This window comes from Camelus bactrianus, chromosome 6 (assembly GCF_048773025.1).
Source record: "Camelus bactrianus isolate YW-2024 breed Bactrian camel chromosome 6, ASM4877302v1, whole genome shotgun sequence".
Classification (NCBI taxonomy): Eukaryota; Metazoa; Chordata; class Mammalia; order Artiodactyla; family Camelidae; genus Camelus; species Camelus bactrianus.
The window spans coordinates 94,895,014-94,919,149 of record NC_133544.1 but is presented as its reverse complement, the minus strand read 5'-3'; the positions used below and the strand labels follow the sequence as shown (position 1 = coordinate 94,919,149).

General features: G+C 48.6%; 1 protein-coding gene across 9 annotated transcripts in view; it reads right to left on the bottom strand.

Annotated features, from left to right (window-relative positions):
- The window catches only part of LOC141577995 (uncharacterized), a 110,036-nt gene that overhangs the window by 52,542 nt on the left and 33,358 nt on the right, over window positions 1-24,136 (bottom strand). Inside the window, exons 4-6 of one of the 9 annotated variants that reach the window (XR_012507802.1) lie at window positions 23,006-23,096; window positions 382-22,801; window positions 100-168 (exon numbers count right to left, since the gene is read on the bottom strand). The gene's annotated coding sequence lies outside the window, so the exon portion shown is untranslated. Of the gene's footprint in view, window positions 1-99; window positions 22,802-23,005; window positions 23,097-24,136 lie in introns of those variants that run through there. The other 8 variants (XR_012507804.1, XR_012507801.1, XR_012507800.1 and 5 more) reach the window with 8 other exon arrangements.

Below are 24,136 nucleotides of genomic sequence, written 5' to 3'. Positions count from 1 at the left end.
ACCCCACAGCTGGGTCACTTCCACTCCCAGTGACCCCTCACCCCCTCAGCCTGTCCCCCCACACCCGGAGTGCAACCCTAACCCAGCCGACCCTCTCACCCGTCACTTTGCAGGGGCAGGGCCATCCGGGCTCCGATCACCATGGCAACGGCCGCCAGACAGTGATCCCTGGCAGTGTGTAGGTGCAAAGCCCTGTGTCCCAGGCTCCCAGGCCAGGGCGGGCAGGGCTGGAGGCCATTCCAGTTCCTGCCCCTGCGCCCTGCCCCACACCCCCAACGCCTCCACCCCTCCCCACCACCACTCCCTCCCCAACCCCGCACGGTGCCCAGTGCCTCGTCTGAGCCTATGGAGCAGGGTGGTCCTGGGCTGCACAGCGCTTACCAGTGGGCTCTGGGTGGTTGATGGCACTGCTGGGATGGACAGCAGGCAGCAGCAGCGGTGGCAGCGGCAGAGGAGGGGGGCTGCCCTGAGAGGGCCAGTGGACTTGCTCTGATCTCCACTGCTGCCTGGCCTGGGGGCAGCCTCTGCTGCGCCGGCTTCTTGCAAAGAATTTCTCCCTGTCAGCCTGCTCCTGGGAGGCAGGCAGAGTGTGGACAGGGGAGCATGGCAGCCGCAGCAGCAACTGTAGGATTGGGGCTGCCCCATGCTAGAGCTGGGATTTGCTCCCATTTCCCACTGTCGCTGTCGCTGTTGCTGTCCCTGCCCCAGCACACTGCACCAAGCTCGCCTCTCAGGAGCAGGCTGACCTGAGGACATGCCTCCAGCGAACCTGGGGCAGCAGAGGATGTCCCCAGGCCAGGCCACCAGGAAGATGGGAGTAAATGCAAGGGCTTGCACAGGGCAGCCTCACTCCCGTCATCACCACCGCCCTCGCCCCTGACTGCACCATGCCAGCCTCCTGGGAGCAGACTGGCCTAAAGACCTGGGTCCAGTCCACCTGGAGCAACAGAGGCCACCCCCAGGGTCAGGCTGCAGGGAAGATGGGAGCAAATGACTGGCTCCCAAGGGGCAGCCCCCCTCCTCCCACCGCTGCTTCTGCCGCTGCCATCCTCCCTGCCTTCCAACCGCACTGAGCCTGCGGTCTTGCCAACGTGCGCATAGAGGGAACACACCCCGACGTAATCAAAGCTATTTATGACAAACCTACAACCAGCATCACACTCTACAAGAAAAGCTGAAAGCCTGTCTGCTAAAATCTGGAAGAAGACAAGGATGCCCACTCTCAATACTTCTATTCAATATAGTATTGGCAGTCCTAGTACAGCACTTGGACAAGAAAAAGAAAGAAAAGGGATCCAAATTGGGAAAGAAGAGGTAAAACTGCCATTATATCTGGAGGACATGATACTACACACAGAAAATCCTAAAGGCGCCACATAAAAACCAGCTAGAGCTGACAAAAGGTTTGGCAAGGTAGCGGGATACAGCAACATTACACAGAAATTAGTGGCATTTCTTTACATGAAAGTACTAATCGCTTCTAAATCCACATCCCCCAAAATAAAATACTCAAGAGTAAATCTGACCCAGGAAGTGAAAGGCTTCTATGTGGAGACCTACAAAACCCTGATTAAGGAAATCAAAGAGGACTTAGAGAAATGGAAGGACATCCCATGCTCTTGCATTGGAAGAATTAAACATGTTCAAACGGCCGTGCTGCCCAAGGCAGTCTACAGATTTAATGCAACCCCTATCTAATTACCCAGGATATTTTTCACAAAAATACACCAGATCATCCTAAAACTGATACGGAATCACCAAAGACCCAGAATTACCAAGGCATTCCTGAAGACAAAGAACAATGCTGGAGGAATAACCCTCCGAGACTTCAAACAACAGTACAGAGCTACAATCAAAACAGCACGGTATTGGTACAAAAACAGACCTATGGGATCAATGCAACAGGATAGAAAGTCCAGCAATAAACCGGCGCACGTATGGTCAATCGATCAATGACAAAGGAGGAAAGAGTATACAATGGAGAAAAGACAGTCTCTTCAATAAATGGTGCCGGGAAAGCTGGACAGCTACCTGTAAAAGACTGAAATCAGAACATTCTCCAACATTATGTACAAAAATAAACTCAAAATGGATTAAAGACCTCAATGTGAGACCAGATACTATAAAACTCCTAGTGGAAAACACAGGCCCAACACTCGTGGACATCCATTACAGCAATGCATTTTTTGAACCTGGAGTATCAGAGGTAAAAGCAAAAATAAACAGATGGGACCTAATTAAACCCAAAGGCTTCTGCACAACTACAGATACCACCCACGAAACGGAAAGACAACCTACGGGATGGGAGAAAACCTTTGCAAATGATGTGACTGACAGGAGACTCATTTCCAAAACATACAAACAGCTCACACACCTTAATATCAAAGAAACAAGCAACCCAATCCAAAAACGGGCAGGAGACCTAAACAAACAAACAATTCTCCACAGAAGACACTCAAATGGCCAATAGGGCACATGAAAAAAAATGCTCAGCATCGCTCACTGTCAGAGAAATGCAGATCAAAACTACAATGCGATATCGCCTTACACCAGCCAGGATGGCCATCACTGAGAAGTCTACAAGTGACAGATGCTGAAGAGGGTGTGGAGAAAAGGGAATCCTGCAACACTGTGGGTGGGAGTGTAGATTGGTGCAGCCACGATGGACGACAGTACGGAGGTTCCTCAAAAACATGAACATAAACCTACCATGTGATCCAGCAATCCCACTCCTGGGAACATATCCGGAGAAAAATAAAATTCAAAAAGACACGTGCACCCCAGTGTTCACAGCAGCACTCTTTACGACAGCCAAGACACGGAAACAACCCAAATGTCCATCAACAGTTCCCTAGACAAAGAAACTGTGGTACATATATATACACAACGGGACAGCACTCAGCCATAAAACAAGAATAGAATCACGCCACTTGCAGCAACATGGATGGACCTGAAGATTGTCATTCTAAGTGAAGGGGACCAGAAAGAGAAAGAAAAATGCCCTATGACATCATTTATACGAGGAACCCAAAAAACAATAACAGTAATAATAAGGCCACAAATGCACTGATTTTCATTTTGATTTCTTCACTGTGTGTGAGCACATCTGACTGTCCTTTATGGTCGTATTACCGCATTCTGTTGATTCTTATTTTGTAGTTGGCTTTATTCCGCTGATAACTATGTAAGTTTAAACACCTAATCTCTTCTTAAAACAGTAAGGAGAACACTTCTGGAAACTAAAAAAATTACAGTATACTGTATATACATATCTACGTGCAATAGAATGTGTATGTGCGGTCAAACTGTAGTAATTCTACCTAATAAAACTGGACAAGTTGGAGGGGGACAGACATACAGATCAAGGGAACAGAACAGAGTCCAGAGAGAAAACCCACACACTTCTGGTCAATTTATCTTTGACAAAGGAGGCAGGAAGAACACACAGTGGAGGAAAGACGGTCTCTTCAGCAAATGACGCAGGGGAAACTGGACAGCTGCACGGAAATCAGTGAAGTTGGGACACTCCCTCACACCGTACACAAAAACAAATTCAAACTCGCTTAAGGACTTGAACATAAGACAAGACACTACACGCCTCTCAGAAGAACACGTAGGCAAAACATCTGACACACACGTCAGCAATGCTCTCCTAGGGCAGTCCACCCCAGCAAACAGATATGAAGGCACAAATAAACAAACCAATGGGGCCAAACTGAATTTATCAGCTTTTCGCACAGCAAAGGAAACCATAAGCAACACAAAAGGACAACCTATGAGACGGGAGAAAATATTCGCAAAACATGAGACTGACGGGTTGATTTCCAGAATATATAAACAGCTCATACAACTGAATAACCAGAAATCAACCCAATCCAAAAGTGGTCAGAACTAAACACACCTTTCTCCAACAAAGACACACAAATGATCAACAGGCATGTGAAAAAAATCCTCGGTATCACTAATTATCAGAGAAATGCAAGTCCAAACTCCAATAAGGTATCATCTCACACCAGTCAGAAAGGCCTTCATTCCAAAGTCCAGAAGGGAGAAATGCTGGAGAGGCTGTGGAGAAAAGGAAGCCTCCTACACCGCTGGTGGGAAAAGAGTTTGGTGCAGCCACTGTGGAAGACAGTAGGGACATTCCTCAAAAGACTAAAAAGACACTTGTCAAAAGCTTTTGATCTCGGGGGGGTGGGGGGGGGGGCAGGCCAACAAGCTCACAAAGGCCCAGGCCTCGCCCGTTATTCTGCCCCAGGCCGCCTGTGCCCAGGACGGTCCGGGGCGGCCTCCGCTCCCAGGGCAGGTCCACCTACTGCGGGAAGGCCACGGCCTGAGGGCCAGCCCGGCGCCCTCCCATCTGCTGAAGCTGTTCCCACTTCCCCAAACCTGCATATGAGCGGCAGCGAAGACGACGCGGGGTTCAGTGAATACTAAGGTGGCGGGCAGGGGGCACTGCAACTGGGGCGGCGGGCCCGGGACCCGCCTCAGGGTCCTGACGGGCCGCGCGGCCTGGGCCTCACCTCCGCACCCCTCCCTCCCTGTGCGCCTTCCCAGCTGCACAGCCCGGGCCTCACCCGCCGGCTCCCCGACCTGCGCGCCCCCCACCAGCGCCCCCTTACCTGCTCGGCGACGGCAGCGGAGGCGACAGCTCCCGGCGGCCCAGACCCCAGGCCGCGTTCCTCCTCCGGGAGCCGGTCCAGGAGCGCCCGGCTCCGGCCCAGCTTCCCCGCGCTCTGGGCGCGCTCCCGCGTCCGCGTCCGCGTCCGCGCGCGCCCCTCCCCCTCCCGCCCGCAAGGCTGGGGCTCCTGCAGCAGGGACGCTGCGAGTGGGGCCTGGCGCTGGGCCCGCGGGGCGGCGGGGCTGGCCAACCTCGTGGACGGGGCCGGCCGGGTCCCCAGCCCCAACGCCCCCACCCTGCCACCCACAGGGTTTGGGCACCCAACTAGAACCACCGCAGGCCCCGGGGCCAGGCCACACCCCCAGCCCCATTCCCCCTGCTCGCCTCCTCCCACCCAGTCACTGCCTCTCCACCCCGGACCAGGCCTGGTCCCCGACTGATCGCACCCCCAAGACAAGGCTCGCTCTCCTCACACAGAAGTCCCCGCCCCAACTGGGCCCCACTAGGTCCTAAGCTACAGCCCCCGCAGACCAAGCTCACCCCTCATGCCTCACCCCAGGTCCCCCCACCATCCAGAGATAGTCCCCTCGCCTTTCACCCCGGGATTGCCCCCCTCGACTCCTCAGCCGGGTCCCCCCACCCCAAGCGGCCGTCACCCCGGGCCGGGCCCCCTCACCCCACAGCTGGGTCACTTCCACTCCCAGTGACCCCTCACCCCCTCAGCCTGTCCCCCCACACCCGGAGTGCAACCCTAACCCAGCCGACCCTCTCACCCGTCACTTTGCAGGGGCAGGGCCATCCGGGCTCCGATCACCATGGCAACGGCCGCCAGACAGTGATCCCTGGCAGTGTGTAGGTGCAAAGCCCTGTGTCCCAGGCTCCCAGGCCAGGGCGGGCAGGGCTGGAGGCCATTCCAGTTCCTGCCCCTGCGCCCTGCCCCACACCCCCAACGCCTCCACCCCTCCCCACCACCACTCCCTCCCCAACCCCGCACGGTGCCCAGTGCCTCGTCTGAGCCTATGGAGCAGGGTGGTCCTGGGCTGCACAGCGCTTACCAGTGGGCTCTGGGTGGTTGATGGCACTGCTGGGATGGACAGCAGGCAGCAGCAGCGGTGGCAGCGGCAGAGGAGGGGGGCTGCCCTGAGAGGGCCAGTGGACTTGCTCTGATCTCCACTGCTGCCTGGCCTGGGGGCAGCCTCTGCTGCGCCGGCTTCTTGCAAAGAATTTCTCCCTGTCAGCCTGCTCCTGGGAGGCAGGCAGAGTGTGGACAGGGGAGCATGGCAGCCGCAGCAGCAACTGTAGGATTGGGGCTGCCCCATGCTAGAGCTGGGATTTGCTCCCATTTCCCACTGTCGCTGTCGCTGTTGCTGTCCCTGCCCCAGCACACTGCACCAAGCTCGCCTCTCAGGAGCAGGCTGACCTGAGGACATGCCTCCAGCGAACCTGGGGCAGCAGAGGATGTCCCCAGGCCAGGCCACCAGGAAGATGGGAGTAAATGCAAGGGCTTGCACAGGGCAGCCTCACTCCCGTCATCACCACCGCCCTCGCCCCTGACTGCACCATGCCAGCCTCCTGGGAGCAGACTGGCCTAAAGACCTGGGTCCAGTCCACCTGGAGCAACAGAGGCCACCCCCAGGGTCAGGCTGCAGGGAAGATGGGAGCAAATGACTGGCTCCCAAGGGGCAGCCCCCCTCCTCCCACCGCTGCTTCTGCCGCTGCCATCCTCCCTGCCTTCCAACCGCACTGAGCCTGCGGTCTTGCCAACGTGCGCATAGAGGGAACACACCCCGACGTAATCAAAGCTATTTATGACAAACCTACAACCAGCATCACACTCTACAAGAAAAGCTGAAAGCCTGTCTGCTAAAATCTGGAAGAAGACAAGGATGCCCACTCTCAATACTTCTATTCAATATAGTATTGGCAGTCCTAGTACAGCACTTGGACAAGAAAAAGAAAGAAAAGGGATCCAAATTGGGAAAGAAGAGGTAAAACTGCCATTATATCTGGAGGACATGATACTACACACAGAAAATCCTAAAGGCGCCACATAAAAACCAGCTAGAGCTGACAAAAGGTTTGGCAAGGTAGCGGGATACAGCAACATTACACAGAAATTAGTGGCATTTCTTTACATGAAAGTACTAATCGCTTCTAAATCCACATCCCCCAAAATAAAATACTCAAGAGTAAATCTGACCCAGGAAGTGAAAGGCTTCTATGTGGAGACCTACAAAACCCTGATTAAGGAAATCAAAGAGGACTTAGAGAAATGGAAGGACATCCCATGCTCTTGCATTGGAAGAATTAAACATGTTCAAACGGCCGTGCTGCCCAAGGCAGTCTACAGATTTAATGCAACCCCTATCTAATTACCCAGGATATTTTTCACAAAAATACACCAGATCATCCTAAAACTGATACGGAATCACCAAAGACCCAGAATTACCAAGGCATTCCTGAAGACAAAGAACAATGCTGGAGGAATAACCCTCCGAGACTTCAAACAACAGTACAGAGCTACAATCAAAACAGCACGGTATTGGTACAAAAACAGACCTATGGGATCAATGCAACAGGATAGAAAGTCCAGCAATAAACCGGCGCACGTATGGTCAATCGATCAATGACAAAGGAGGAAAGAGTATACAATGGAGAAAAGACAGTCTCTTCAATAAATGGTGCCGGGAAAGCTGGACAGCTACCTGTAAAAGACTGAAATCAGAACATTCTCCAACATTATGTACAAAAATAAACTCAAAATGGATTAAAGACCTCAATGTGAGACCAGATACTATAAAACTCCTAGTGGAAAACACAGGCCCAACACTCGTGGACATCCATTACAGCAATGCATTTTTTGAACCTGGAGTATCAGAGGTAAAAGCAAAAATAAACAGATGGGACCTAATTAAACCCAAAGGCTTCTGCACAACTACAGATACCACCCACGAAACGGAAAGACAACCTACGGGATGGGAGAAAACCTTTGCAAATGATGTGACTGACAGGAGACTCATTTCCAAAACATACAAACAGCTCACACACCTTAATATCAAAGAAACAAGCAACCCAATCCAAAAACGGGCAGGAGACCTAAACAAACAAACAATTCTCCACAGAAGACACTCAAATGGCCAATAGGGCACATGAAAAAAAATGCTCAGCATCGCTCACTGTCAGAGAAATGCAGATCAAAACTACAATGCGATATCGCCTTACACCAGCCAGGATGGCCATCACTGAGAAGTCTACAAGTGACAGATGCTGAAGAGGGTGTGGAGAAAAGGGAATCCTGCAACACTGTGGGTGGGAGTGTAGATTGGTGCAGCCACGATGGACGACAGTACGGAGGTTCCTCAAAAACATGAACATAAACCTACCATGTGATCCAGCAATCCCACTCCTGGGAACATATCCGGAGAAAAATAAAATTCAAAAAGACACGTGCACCCCAGTGTTCACAGCAGCACTCTTTACGACAGCCAAGACACGGAAACAACCCAAATGTCCATCAACAGTTCCCTAGACAAAGAAACTGTGGTACATATATATACACAACGGGACAGCACTCAGCCATAAAACAAGAATAGAATCACGCCACTTGCAGCAACATGGATGGACCTGAAGATTGTCATTCTAAGTGAAGGGGACCAGAAAGAGAAAGAAAAATGCCCTATGACATCATTTATACGAGGAACCCAAAAAACAATAACAGTAATAATAAGGCCACAAATGCACTGATTTTCATTTTGATTTCTTCACTGTGTGTGAGCACATCTGACTGTCCTTTATGGTCGTATTACCGCATTCTGTTGATTCTTATTTTGTAGTTGGCTTTATTCCGCTGATAACTATGTAAGTTTAAACACCTAATCTCTTCTTAAAACAGTAAGGAGAACACTTCTGGAAACTAAAAAAATTACAGTATACTGTATATACATATCTACGTGCAATAGAATGTGTATGTGCGGTCAAACTGTAGTAATTCTACCTAATAAAACTGGACAAGTTGGAGGGGGACAGACATACAGATCAAGGGAACAGAACAGAGTCCAGAGAGAAAACCCACACACTTCTGGTCAATTTATCTTTGACAAAGGAGGCAGGAAGAACACACAGTGGAGGAAAGACGGTCTCTTCAGCAAATGACGCAGGGGAAACTGGACAGCTGCACGGAAATCAGTGAAGTTGGGACACTCCCTCACACCGTACACAAAAACAAATTCAAACTCGCTTAAGGACTTGAACATAAGACAAGACACTACACGCCTCTCAGAAGAACACGTAGGCAAAACATCTGACACACACGTCAGCAATGCTCTCCTAGGGCAGTCCACCCCAGCAAACAGATATGAAGGCACAAATAAACAAACCAATGGGGCCAAACTGAATTTATCAGCTTTTCGCACAGCAAAGGAAACCATAAGCAACACAAAAGGACAACCTATGAGACGGGAGAAAATATTCGCAAAACATGAGACTGACGGGTTGATTTCCAGAATATATAAACAGCTCATACAACTGAATAACCAGAAATCAACCCAATCCAAAAGTGGTCAGAACTAAACACACCTTTCTCCAACAAAGACACACAAATGATCAACAGGCATGTGAAAAAAATCCTCGGTATCACTAATTATCAGAGAAATGCAAGTCCAAACTCCAATAAGGTATCATCTCACACCAGTCAGAAAGGCCTTCATTCCAAAGTCCAGAAGGGAGAAATGCTGGAGAGGCTGTGGAGAAAAGGAAGCCTCCTACACCGCTGGTGGGAAAAGAGTTTGGTGCAGCCACTGTGGAAGACAGTAGGGACATTCCTCAAAAGACTAAAAAGACACTTGTCAAAAGCTTTTGATCTCGGGGGGGTGGGGGGGGGGCAGGCCAACAAGCTCACAAAGGCCCAGGCCTCGCCCGTTATTCTGCCCCAGGCCGCCTGTGCCCAGGACGGTCCGGGGCGGCCTCCGCTCCCAGGGCAGGTCCACCTACTGCGGGAAGGCCACGGCCTGAGGGCCAGCCCGGCGCCCTCCCATCTGCTGAAGCTGTTCCCACTTCCCCAAACCTGCATATGAGCGGCAGCGAAGACGACGCGGGGTTCAGTGAATACTAAGGTGGCGGGCAGGGGGCACTGCAACTGGGGCGGCGGGCCCGGGACCCGCCTCAGGGTCCTGACGGGCCGCGCGGCCTGGGCCTCACCTCCGCACCCCTCCCTCCCTGTGCGCCTTCCCAGCTGCACAGCCCGGGCCTCACCCGCCGGCTCCCCGACCTGCGCGCCCCCCACCAGCGCCCCCTTACCTGCTCGGCGACGGCAGCGGAGGCGACAGCTCCCGGCGGCCCAGACCCCAGGCCGCGTTCCTTCTCCGGGAGCCGGTCCAGGAGCGCCCGGCTCCGGCCCAGCTTCCCCGCGCTCTGGGCGCGCTCCCGCGTCCGCGTCCGCGTCCGCGCGCGCCCCTCCCCCTCCCGCCCGCAAGGCTGGGGCTCCTGCAGCAGGGACGCTGCGAGTGGGGCCTGGCGCTGGGCCCGCGGGGCGGCGGGGCTGGCCAACCTCGTGGACGGGGCCGGCCGGGTCCCCAGCCCCAACGCCCCCACCCTGCCACCCACAGGGTTTGGGCACCCAACTAGAACCACCGCAGGCCCCGGGGCCAGGCCACACCCCCAGCCCCATTCCCCCTGCTCGCCTCCTCCCACCCAGTCACTGCCTCTCCACCCCGGACCAGGCCTGGTCCCCGACTGATCGCACCCCCAAGACAAGGCTCGCTCTCCTCACACAGAAGTCCCCGCCCCAACTGGGCCCCACTAGGTCCTAAGCTACAGCCCCCGCAGACCAAGCTCACCCCTCATGCCTCACCCCAGGTCCCCCCACCATCCAGAGATAGTCCCCTCGCCTTTCACCCCGGGATTGCCCCCCTCGACTCCTCAGCCGGGTCCCCCCACCCCAAGCGGCCGTCACCCCGGGCCGGGCCCCCTCACCCCACAGCTGGGTCACTTCCACTCCCAGTGACCCCTCACCCCCTCAGCCTGTCCCCCCACACCCGGAGTGCAACCCTAACCCAGCCGACCCTCTCACCCGTCACTTTGCAGGGGCAGGGCCATCCGGGCTCCGATCACCATGGCAACGGCCGCCAGACAGTGATCCCTGGCAGTGTGTAGGTGCAAAGCCCTGTGTCCCAGGCTCCCAGGCCAGGGCGGGCAGGGCTGGAGGCCATTCCAGTTCCTGCCCCTGCGCCCTGCCCCACACCCCCAACGCCTCCACCCCTCCCCACCACCACTCCCTCCCCAACCCCGCACGGTGCCCAGTGCCTCGTCTGAGCCTATGGAGCAGGGTGGTCCTGGGCTGCACAGCGCTTACCAGTGGGCTCTGGGTGGTTGATGGCACTGCTGGGATGGACAGCAGGCAGCAGCAGCGGTGGCAGCGGCAGAGGAGGGGGGCTGCCCTGAGAGGGCCAGTGGACTTGCTCTGATCTCCACTGCTGCCTGGCCTGGGGGCAGCCTCTGCTGCGCCGGCTTCTTGCAAAGAATTTCTCCCTGTCAGCCTGCTCCTGGGAGGCAGGCAGAGTGTGGACAGGGGAGCATGGCAGCCGCAGCAGCAACTGTAGGATTGGGGCTGCCCCATGCTAGAGCTGGGATTTGCTCCCATTTCCCACTGTCGCTGTCGCTGTTGCTGTCCCTGCCCCAGCACACTGCACCAAGCTCGCCTCTCAGGAGCAGGCTGACCTGAGGACATGCCTCCAGCGAACCTGGGGCAGCAGAGGATGTCCCCAGGCCAGGCCACCAGGAAGATGGGAGTAAATGCAAGGGCTTGCACAGGGCAGCCTCACTCCCGTCATCACCACCGCCCTCGCCCCTGACTGCACCATGCCAGCCTCCTGGGAGCAGACTGGCCTAAAGACCTGGGTCCAGTCCACCTGGAGCAACAGAGGCCACCCCCAGGGTCAGGCTGCAGGGAAGATGGGAGCAAATGACTGGCTCCCAAGGGGCAGCCCCCCTCCTCCCACCGCTGCTTCTGCCGCTGCCATCCTCCCTGCCTTCCAACCGCACTGAGCCTGCGGTCTTGCCAACGTGCGCATAGAGGGAACACACCCCGACGTAATCAAAGCTATTTATGACAAACCTACAACCAGCATCACACTCTACAAGAAAAGCTGAAAGCCTGTCTGCTAAAATCTGGAAGAAGACAAGGATGCCCACTCTCAATACTTCTATTCAATATAGTATTGGCAGTCCTAGTACAGCACTTGGACAAGAAAAAGAAAGAAAAGGGATCCAAATTGGGAAAGAAGAGGTAAAACTGCCATTATATCTGGAGGACATGATACTACACACAGAAAATCCTAAAGGCGCCACATAAAAACCAGCTAGAGCTGACAAAAGGTTTGGCAAGGTAGCGGGATACAGCAACATTACACAGAAATTAGTGGCATTTCTTTACATGAAAGTACTAATCGCTTCTAAATCCACATCCCCCAAAATAAAATACTCAAGAGTAAATCTGACCCAGGAAGTGAAAGGCTTCTATGTGGAGACCTACAAAACCCTGATTAAGGAAATCAAAGAGGACTTAGAGAAATGGAAGGACATCCCATGCTCTTGCATTGGAAGAATTAAACATGTTCAAACGGCCGTGCTGCCCAAGGCAGTCTACAGATTTAATGCAACCCCTATCTAATTACCCAGGATATTTTTCACAAAAATACACCAGATCATCCTAAAACTGATACGGAATCACCAAAGACCCAGAATTACCAAGGCATTCCTGAAGACAAAGAACAATGCTGGAGGAATAACCCTCCGAGACTTCAAACAACAGTACAGAGCTACAATCAAAACAGCACGGTATTGGTACAAAAACAGACCTATGGGATCAATGCAACAGGATAGAAAGTCCAGCAATAAACCGGCGCACGTATGGTCAATCGATCAATGACAAAGGAGGAAAGAGTATACAATGGAGAAAAGACAGTCTCTTCAATAAATGGTGCCGGGAAAGCTGGACAGCTACCTGTAAAAGACTGAAATCAGAACATTCTCCAACATTATGTACAAAAATAAACTCAAAATGGATTAAAGACCTCAATGTGAGACCAGATACTATAAAACTCCTAGTGGAAAACACAGGCCCAACACTCGTGGACATCCATTACAGCAATGCATTTTTTGAACCTGGAGTATCAGAGGTAAAAGCAAAAATAAACAGATGGGACCTAATTAAACCCAAAGGCTTCTGCACAACTACAGATACCACCCACGAAACGGAAAGACAACCTACGGGATGGGAGAAAACCTTTGCAAATGATGTGACTGACAGGAGACTCATTTCCAAAACATACAAACAGCTCACACACCTTAATATCAAAGAAACAAGCAACCCAATCCAAAAACGGGCAGGAGACCTAAACAAACAAACAATTCTCCACAGAAGACACTCAAATGGCCAATAGGGCACATGAAAAAAAATGCTCAGCATCGCTCACTGTCAGAGAAATGCAGATCAAAACTACAATGCGATATCGCCTTACACCAGCCAGGATGGCCATCACTGAGAAGTCTACAAGTGACAGATGCTGAAGAGGGTGTGGAGAAAAGGGAATCCTGCAACACTGTGGGTGGGAGTGTAGATTGGTGCAGCCACGATGGACGACAGTACGGAGGTTCCTCAAAAACATGAACATAAACCTACCATGTGATCCAGCAATCCCACTCCTGGGAACATATCCGGAGAAAAATAAAATTCAAAAAGACACGTGCACCCCAGTGTTCACAGCAGCACTCTTTACGACAGCCAAGACACGGAAACAACCCAAATGTCCATCAACAGTTCCCTAGACAAAGAAACTGTGGTACATATATATACACAACGGGACAGCACTCAGCCATAAAACAAGAATAGAATCACGCCACTTGCAGCAACATGGATGGACCTGAAGATTGTCATTCTAAGTGAAGGGGACCAGAAAGAGAAAGAAAAATGCCCTATGACATCATTTATACGAGGAACCCAAAAAACAATAACAGTAATAATAAGGCCACAAATGCACTGATTTTCATTTTGATTTCTTCACTGTGTGTGAGCACATCTGACTGTCCTTTATGGTCGTATTACCGCATTCTGTTGATTCTTATTTTGTAGTTGGCTTTATTCCGCTGATAACTATGTAAGTTTAAACACCTAATCTCTTCTTAAAACAGTAAGGAGAACACTTCTGGAAACTAAAAAAATTACAGTATACTGTATATACATATCTACGTGCAATAGAATGTGTATGTGCGGTCAAACTGTAGTAATTCTACCTAATAAAACTGGACAAGTTGGAGGGGGACAGACATACAGATCAAGGGAACAGAACAGAGTCCAGAGAGAAAACCCACACACTTCTGGTCAATTTATCTTTGACAAAGGAGGCAGGAAGAACACACAGTGGAGGAAAGACGGTCTCTTCAGCAAATGACGCAGGGGAAACTGGACAGCTGCACGGAAATCAGTGAAGTTGGGACACTCCCTCACACCGTACACAAAAACAAATTCAAACTCGCTTAAGGACTTGAACATAAGACAAGACACTACACGCCTCTCAGAAGAACACGTAGGCAAAACATCTGACACACACGTCAGCAATGCTCTCCTAGGGCAGTCCACCCCAGCAAACAGATATGAAGGCACAAATAAACAAACCAATGGGGCCAAACTGAATTTATCAGCTTTTCGCACAGCAAAGGAAACCATAAGCAACACAAAAGGACAACCTATGAGACGGGAGAAAATATTCGCAAAACATGAGACTGACGGGTTGATTTCCAGAATATATAAACAGCTCATACAACTGAATAACCAGAAATCAACCCAATCCAAAAGTGGTCAGAACTAAACACACCTTTCTCCAACAAAGACACACAAATGATCAACAGGCATGTGAAAAAAATCCTCGGTATCACTAATTATCAGAGAAATGCAAGTCCAAACTCCAATAAGGTATCATCTCACACCAGTCAGAAAGGCCTTCATTCCAAAGTCCAGAAGGGAGAAATGCTGGAGAGGCTGTGGAGAAAAGGAAGCCTCCTACACCGCTGGTGGGAAAAGAGTTTGGTGCAGCCACTGTGGAAGACAGTAGGGACATTCCTCAAAAGACTAAAAAGACACTTGTCAAAAGCTTTTGATCTCGGGGGGGGGTGGGAGGGGGGGGCAGGCCAACAAGCTCACAAAGGCCCAGGCCTCGCCCGTTATTCTGCCCCAGGCCGCCTGTGCCCAGGACGGTCCGGGGCGGCCTCCGCTCCCAGGGCAGGTCCACCTACTGCGGGAAGGCCACGGCCTGAGGGCCAGCCCGGCGCCCTCCCATCTGCTGAAGCTGTTCCCACTTCCCCAAACCTGCATATGAGCGGCAGCGAAGACGACGCGGGGTTCAGTGAATACTAAGGTGGCGGGCAGGGGGCACTGCAACTGGGGCGGCGGGCCCGGGACCCGCCTCAGGGTCCTGACGGGCCGCGCGGCCTGGGCCTCACCTCCGCACCCCTCCCTCCCTGTGCGCCTTCCCAGCTGCACAGCCCGGGCCTCACCCGCCGGCTCCCCGACCTGCGCGCCCCCCACCAGCGCCCCCTTACCTGCTCGGCGACGGCAGCGGAGGCGACAGCTCCCGGCGGCCCAGACCCCAGGCCGCGTTCCTCCTCCGGGAGCCGGTCCAGGAGCGCCCGGCTCCGGCCCAGCTTCCCCGCGCTCTGGGCGCGCTCCCGCGTCCGCGTCCGCGTCCGCGCGCGCCCCTCCCCCTCCCGCCCGCAAGGCTGGGGCTCCTGCAGCAGGGACGCTGCGAGTGGGGCCTGGCGCTGGGCCCGCGGGGCGGCGGGGCTGGCCAACCTCGTGGACGGGGCCGGCCGGGTCCCCAGCCCCAACGCCCCCACCCTGCCACCCACAGGGTTTGGGCACCCAACTAGAACCACCGCAGGCCCCGGGGCCAGGCCACACCCCCAGCCCCATTCCCCCTGCTCGCCTCCTCCCACCCAGTCACTGCCTCTCCACCCCGGACCAGGCCTGGTCCCCGACTGATCGCACCCCCAAGACAAGGCTCGCTCTCCTCACACAGAAGTCCCCGCCCCAACTGGGCCCCACTAGGTCCTAAGCTACAGCCCCCGCAGACCAAGCTCACCCCTCATGCCTCACCCCAGGTCCCCCCACCATCCAGAGATAGTCCCCTCGCCTTTCACCCCGGGATTGCCCCCCTCGACTCCTCAGCCGGGTCCCCCCACCCCAAGCGGCCGTCACCCCGGGCCGGGCCCCCTCACCCCACAGCTGGGTCACTTCCACTCCCAGTGACCCCTCACCCCCTCAGCCTGTCCCCCCACACCCGGAGTGCAACCCTAACCCAGCCGACCCTCTCACCCGTCACTTTGCAGGGGCAGGGCCATCCGGGCTCCGATCACCATGGCAACGGCCGCCAGACAGTGATCCCTGGCAGTGTGTAGGTGCAAAGCCCTGTGTCCCAGGCTCCCAGGCCAGGGCGGGCAGGGCTGGAGGCCATTCCAGTTCCTGCCCCTGCGCCCTGCCCCACACCCCCAACGCCTCCACCCCTCCCCACCACCACTCCCTCCCCAACCCCGCACGGTGCCCAGTGCCTCGTCTGAGCCTATGGAGCAGGGTGGTCCTGGGCTGCACAGCGCTTACCAGTGGGCTCTGGGTGGTTGATGGCACTGCTGGGATGGACAGCAGGCAGCAGCAGCGGTGGCAGCGGCAGAGGAGGGGGGCTGCCCTGAGAGGGCCAGTGGACTTGCTCTGATCTCCACTGCTGCCTGGCCTGGGGGCAGCCTCTGCTGCGCCGGCTTCTTGCAAAGAATTTCTCCCTGTCAGCCTGCTCCTGGGAGGCAGGCAGAGTGTGGACAGGGGAGCATGGCAGCCGCAGCAGCAACTGTAGGATTGGGGCTGCCCCATGCTAGAGCTGGGATTTGCTCCCATTTCCCACTGTCGCTGTCGCTGTTGCTGTCCCTGCCCCAGCACACTGCACCAAGCTCGCCTCTCAGGAGCAGGCTGACCTGAGGACATGCCTCCAGCGAACCTGGGGCAGCAGAGGATGTCCCCAGGCCAGGCCACCAGGAAGATGGGAGTAAATGCAAGGGCTTGCACAGGGCAGCCTCACTCCCGTCATCACCACCGCCCTCGCCCCTGACTGCACCATGCCAGCCTCCTGGGAGCAGACTGGCCTAAAGACCTGGGTCCAGTCCACCTGGAGCAACAGAGGCCACCCCCAGGGTCAGGCTGCAGGGAAGATGGGAGCAAATGACTGGCTCCCAAGGGGCAGCCCCCCTCCTCCCACCGCTGCTTCTGCCGCTGCCATCCTCCCTGCCTTCCAACCGCACTGAGCCTGCGGTCTTGCCAACGTGCGCATAGAGGGAACACACCCCGACGTAATCAAAGCTATTTATGACAAACCTACAACCAGCATCACACTCTACAAGAAAAGCTGAAAGCCTGTCTGCTAAAATCTGGAAGAAGACAAGGATGCCCACTCTCAATACTTCTATTCAATATAGTATTGGCAGTCCTAGTACAGCACTTGGACAAGAAAAAGAAAGAAAAGGGATCCAAATTGGGAAAGAAGAGGTAAAACTGCCATTATATCTGGAGGACATGATACTACACACAGAAAATCCTAAAGGCGCCACATAAAAACCAGCTAGAGCTGACAAAAGGTTTGGCAAGGTAGCGGGATACAGCAACATTACACAGAAATTAGTGGCATTTCTTTACATGAAAGTACTAATCGCTTCTAAATCCACATCCCCCAAAATAAAATACTCAAGAGTAAATCTGACCCAGGAAGTGAAAGGCTTCTATGTGGAGACCTACAAAACCCTGATTAAGGAAATCAAAGAGGACTTAGAGAAATGGAAGGACATCCCATGCTCTTGCATTGGAAGAATTAAACATGTTCAAACGGCCGTGCTGCCCAAGGCAGTCTACAGATTTAATGCAACCCCTATCTAATTACCCAGGATATTTTTCACAAAAATACACCAGATCATCCTAAAACTGATACGGAATCACCAAAGACCCAGAATTACCAAGGCATTCCTGAAGACAAAGAACAATGCTGGAGGAATAACCCTCCGAGACTTCAAACAACAGTACAGAGCTACAATCAAAACAGCACGGTATTGGTACAAAAACAGACCTATGGGATCAATGCAACAGGATAGAAAGTCCAGCAATAAACCGGCGCACGTATGGTCAATCGATCAATGACAAAGGAGGAAAGAGTATACAATGGAGAAAAGACAGTCTCTTCAATAAATGGTGCCGGGAAAGCTGGACAGCTACCTGTAAAAGACTGAAATCAGAACATTCTCCAACATTATGTACAAAAATAAACTCAAAATGGATTAAAGACCTCAATGTGAGACCAGATACTATAAAACTCCTAGTGGAAAACACAGGCCCAACACTCGTGGACATCCATTACAGCAATGCATTTTTTGAACCTGGAGTATCAGAGATAAAAGCAGAAATAAACAGACGGGACCTAATTAAACTTCAAAGCTTTTGCACAACTAAGGATGCCATCGACAAAACAGAAAGACAACCTACGGAATGGGAGAAAAATCTTTGCATACGATGTGACAGACAGGAGACGGATTTCCAAAATATACATACAGCTCATAGCAAAGAAACAAGCAACCCAATCCAAAAATGGGCAGAAGACCTAAGCAAACAGTTCTCCAAAGAAGGCATTCAAATGGCCAAAAGTCATGTGAAAAAATGCTTAGCAACGCTAATTGTCCGAGAAATGCAGATCAAAACTGCAATGCGTTACCTATCACCTTACACCAGCCAGAATGGCCATCATTGAAAAGTGTATAGATGACACATGCTGGAGGGGGTGTGGAGAAAAGGGAACCCTCCCACACTGTTGGTGGGAGTGCAGACTGGTGCAGCCACTATGGAGGACAGTATGGAGGTTCCCTGAAAAACTGAAAATAGACCTACTGTGTGATCCAGCAATCCCACTCCTGGGCATATATCCAGAGAAAAATAAAATTCAAAAAGACACATGCACCCCAATGCTCACAGCAGTGCTATTAACGACAGCCAAGACATGGAAACAACCCAAATGTCCATCAACAGATGACTGGAGAAAGAAGATGTGGTACATACATACATGTGGAACACTACTCAGCCACACAAAAAGAAGAAAATAATGCCATTTGCAGTGATACGGATGGACCTGAACATTGTCATTCTAAGGGAAGTGGGCCAGAAAGAGAAATAAAAATGTCAATATGACATCATTTATATCAGGCATCTAAAAAGATATCACAAAAAAGGAAAATTGTAGGCCAATATCACTTATGAATATACATACAAAAGTCCTCAGCAAAAGACTAGCAAACCAGCTCCCCGATACGTTAAAATCCTGTAAGTGGGATTTTCCAGGGATGCAAGGGTTTTTCAGTATCTGCAAACCAATCAGTGTGACACAAAGACAAGGATGCCCACTCTTGCCACTTTTATTGAACACAGGTTTGGAAGTCCTCGCCTCAGTAATCAAAGAAGAAAAGGAAATAAAAGGGATCCAAATTGGAAAAGAAGTAAAACTGTCACTTTTGCAGGTGACATGATCCTATACATAGGAAATCCTAAAGATGTTACCAGAAAACTACCAGAGCTCATTAATAAATCTGGTAAAGTTGCAGGATACAAACAATATACAGAAATCTGTTGCAAGAAAATATCAGAAAAAGAAATTAAGGGAACAATCCCATTTGACATCACATCAAAAAGAATAAAATAGAAATAAACCTACTTAGGGAAGCAAAAGATAGACACTCTGAAACTGTAAGACACTGATGAGAGAAACTGATGGAAAGAAATACCGAGTTCTTGAAGGGGAAGAATCAATATTGTTAAAATGACCACACTATCCAAGGCAATCTACAGATTCAATGCAATCCCTATCAAATTACCACTGGCAATTTTCACAGAAGTGGAACAAAAAAAATTTTTAATTTGTATGGAAACACAAAAGACTCCGAATAGCAAAAATAATCTTGAGAAAGAAGAATGGAGCTGGGGGAATCATGCTCCCTGACTTCAGACTATACTACAAAGCTACAACAATCAAAACAGTGTGGCACTGGCCAAAAAACACACACACAGCTCAATGGGACAGCATAAAAAGCCCAGAAATAAACCCACGCACCTATGGGTCAATTAATCTACAACAAAGGAGGTTATACAATGGAGAAAAGGCAGTTTCTTCAATAAGTGGTGCTGGGAAAACTTGGCAGCTACATGAAAGTGAATGAAATTAGAACATTCTTTGGCACCATGTACAAAAATAAACTCAAAATGGACTAAAGATCTAAACATAAAACCAGATACTCTAAAACTCCTAGAGGAAAACAGAGGCAGAACACTCTGACACAAATCACAGCAATACTGTTTTCCATCTGTCTCTCGAGTAATGGAACTAAAAATAAAAAACAGGCAAATGAGATTTTCATTAAACTTAAAAGCTTTTGCACAGCAAAGGAAACCATAAACAATACAAAAAGACAACCTACAGAATGGGAGAAAATATTTGCAAATGAGGAGACTGACAAGGGCTTAATTTCCCAAATATATAAAATAGCTCATACAGTTTAATATCAAAAAGAAAAAAATAAACAAACAACTCAATCAAAAATGAGCAGAAGACTTAAAATGACATTTCTCCAAAGACATCCAGAAGATCAACAGGCACATAAAATGATGCTCAATATTACTGTTATTAACTATTAGAGAAATGCAAGTCAAAACTACAATGAGGTATCACCTCATGCCAGTCAGAATGGCCATCATTAAAAATCTACAAATATTAAACACTGGAGAGAGTACGGAAAAAAGAGACCCTCTTACACTGTTGGTGGGAATGTAAATTTAAGCAGCCACTATGGAAAACAGTGGAAGTTCCTTACTGTTACCATATGGTAAGAGTTAATACATGATCCAGCAATCCCACTCCTGAGCATATATTAGGAGTAAACAACTAACTCAAAAAGACACTCGTACCCCAATGTTCATACCAGCACTATTTACAACAGCCAAGACATGGAAGCAACCTAAATATCCATCGACAAATGACTGAATGAAGAAGATGTGGTATATACGCACAATGGAATGCTATTCAGCCATTAAAAAGAACGAAATGATGCCATTTGCAGGAACATGGATGGACCTGGAAATGGTCATTCTAAGTGAAGTAAGTCACACAGAGAAAGACAAGTGTCAGGATATCACTTACACTTTGAATCTAGAAAAAAAATGATATAAATGAACTTATTTACAAACTAGAAACAGACTCACAGACATAGAAAATAAACTACGGTTACCACAGGGGAAGGGGGGGGCGGTAACTCAGGAGTTCAGGATTAACATATATGCACTACTATATATAAAATAGATAAAAAACAAGGACGTAGCATGTAGCACAGGGAACTATATTCAACATCTTGCAATAACCTATAATGGAAAAGAATCTTAAAAAGCATATATATTATAATATATATGTATAACTGAATCAGTTTGCTGTACACCTGAAACTGAGACAACACTATAAATCAACTGTACTTCAATAAAAATTTAAAAAATAAAAAAACTTAAAAAGAGAGAAAATACAAATGAATGAATGCTTCTTTCATTAAACTTATGAAAATATGCTCAATTTCATAATTACTCAAAACTGAGATACTATTTTCTGTCCAAATAGGCAAAAATTTTAAAATATTACTCACATCAAATTTGACAAGGATTGGGAAAACAAGTACACTCATACACTGTTCACAAGAGTGTAAATTAATACAATCTTTTAGGAAAGAGTTTTCATTACCTACTAAAGTTTTAAAAAGTACATTTCCCTTCAATCTATGCCTAGTTGTCAATGTACACACTATGGAAATACTGCAATAATGTGCATGTACAAAAGACATTCAACCCAGCATATATTTAAGGAGACTGGCAACACCATTGGTAATAGAAAATAAACTACGTTACATCAAATATTATGAAACATATTACAATTAAAAAATTGATCTGTTGCACAACAACATGAATATACTTAACACTACTTAAATACACAAAGGTCTTCTCTAGGATATACTTTGAAGCAAAAAAAGCTAGCAATCCAACTGTATAATATATACACTAATTTCAAATTCTATTATGTATGTATTTATAAAATAAATGTTTTAAAGATCTGGAAAGATAAAAACCATTAACAGTAAGAACATCTAGTGTTCAGCACAATTTTTCAGTTATTCATGGACATATACACACTCATTGTCTCATTTTTTTCTCTGTGAGTTATCATAACATTTTGTGTATATTTCCCTGTAATGTGCTGAACACTGGAATTCGGCACAACATTGTAAAAAGATTGTAGATCAATAGAAAATGTTAAAAAAATAAAATAAAATAAAATAAAATCAGATAGTCCTAGAAAAAAAATTGTGGGGTTTTTTTGAACATTTTTTGTCGATTTGTAGTCATTTTACAATGTTGTATCAAATAATAAAATATTGTTGAAAGAAATTTTGAAAGATTTAAATAAATGAAAAGATATCTCATGTTCATAGACTAGAAAATTTAATATCATTATGATGACAGTACTCTCAAAACTGATCTACAGAGTCAAGGCAATCACCATCAAAATCCCAGCTAACTTTGTAATAAAGATTGACCAGTTGATCCTAAAATTCTTATGAAAATGCCAAACACCAAAATGAATAGCCACAACAAACTTAAAAAGAGGACAAAGTTGGAAGACTCACACTCCTGATTTCAAAACATTACCAAGCTACAGTGTGGTACTGGCATAGGGACTGACATACAGATGAATAAAACAGAACTGAGGGTACAGATAAAAACTCAAACATCTATGGCCAACTGATATTTAAGAAAGGTGACAGACGATTCAATGGGAAAACAACAGTCTTTTCAATAAGTGGTGCTAGAACAAATGAATATCCATATGCAAAATGATGAACTTGAATGCTTACTTCACACCATAAATAAAAACTCAAAATGGATTACAGACCTAAATTTTTGCCAAATTGTCAACTCAAAATGGATTATAGACTTAAGAGCTAAAACTATAAAATCCTTAGAAAACTTAGGAGTAAATCTTCAGGACCTTGGGGTAAGCAATGATTTCTTAGATACAACACCTAAAGCACATGAAACAAAAAAAAATTTGATAAAGTGGGCTTCATCAAAATTAGGAATGTTTGCATTTCAGAAATAAATAAGTTCATTCTGGTAAAAAAAAAAAACAGTAAGAACATCTATGGCAATTATGGAAGTAAATGAATAAAAATCTGCCTTATTTGTATTATCATTGAAATATACTTTTAAAAGATTTATTTCCTTACCTACAGTGTACCAACTCGCATCTGTTAATGTATTGATTACAGCTTCCTGATAGTCACCGTCAAGATTCTTCACTTCCACAATAGCTCCAACCTAAAGTAATAAAAAAAAAAGTTAGAAAAACTTTTAGAAGATAAATGAATGAACCAAAAAGTGTCTTTTTTCCCCACTAATTGGGTACATGGCGGGTTAAGAATAAAATAACTGATCTGATTTGTGTTAATGTGCCAGCAGTTTTACTTAACACTGTTTTTGTACCATTAGTGAAAAAGTTAAATAACATCTAAGTATTATTATGAAAATAGTTTTTCCAGTATTATGTCCCTGAAAGGGCCTTGGGAACCCTTGGGGGTCTGAGGAACCCTGCCTGTGAAATTTACTGTCTGAACCATATTACCACTTCTTTTTCAAGGAGGCTGGGGAAGACTAGGAAAAAATAAGAATTAATTTTGGGGTCTCCTTCAGAGTTAAACTGTACCGGGGGGTGGGAAGGAACAGACTGGGATTTCAAAAGGTAGAATAGATAAACAAGATTACACTGTAGAGCACAGGGAAATATATACAAGATCTGGTGGTAGCTCACAACGAAAAAAAATGTGACAATGAATACATGTATGTTCATGTATAACTGAAAAATTGTGCTCTGCACTGGAATTTGACACAACATTGTAAAATGACTATAACTCAATAAAAAAAATGTTAAAAAAAGAGTTAAACTGTACCATTAATGACAATCATTTAAAATAGTTTCATCTGATCAAGAAAATGCTGATGATTACATTCATATGGTCTTTATAACTACATCAAACTCTTAACACTTCTGCACGGCAAAGAAAATCATCAACAATTTGAAAAGGCAACCTAGTGAATGGGAGAAAATTTATCAGCAAACCATGTATCTGACAAGGGGTCAAAAACCAAAATATAAAAAGAACTCATGCAATGCAACAGTGTTAAAAAAAAAAACCAAAAACAGTCCAAGTGAAAAATGGACAGAGGTTCTCACATTATTTACAAAAATAACCTCCAAATGGACTAAATATAAGACTGGAAACCATAAAGCTCCTAGAAGAAAATGTACACTCTTTGACATCACTCTTAGCAATATTCTTTGGCTCTGTCTCCTAAGGCAA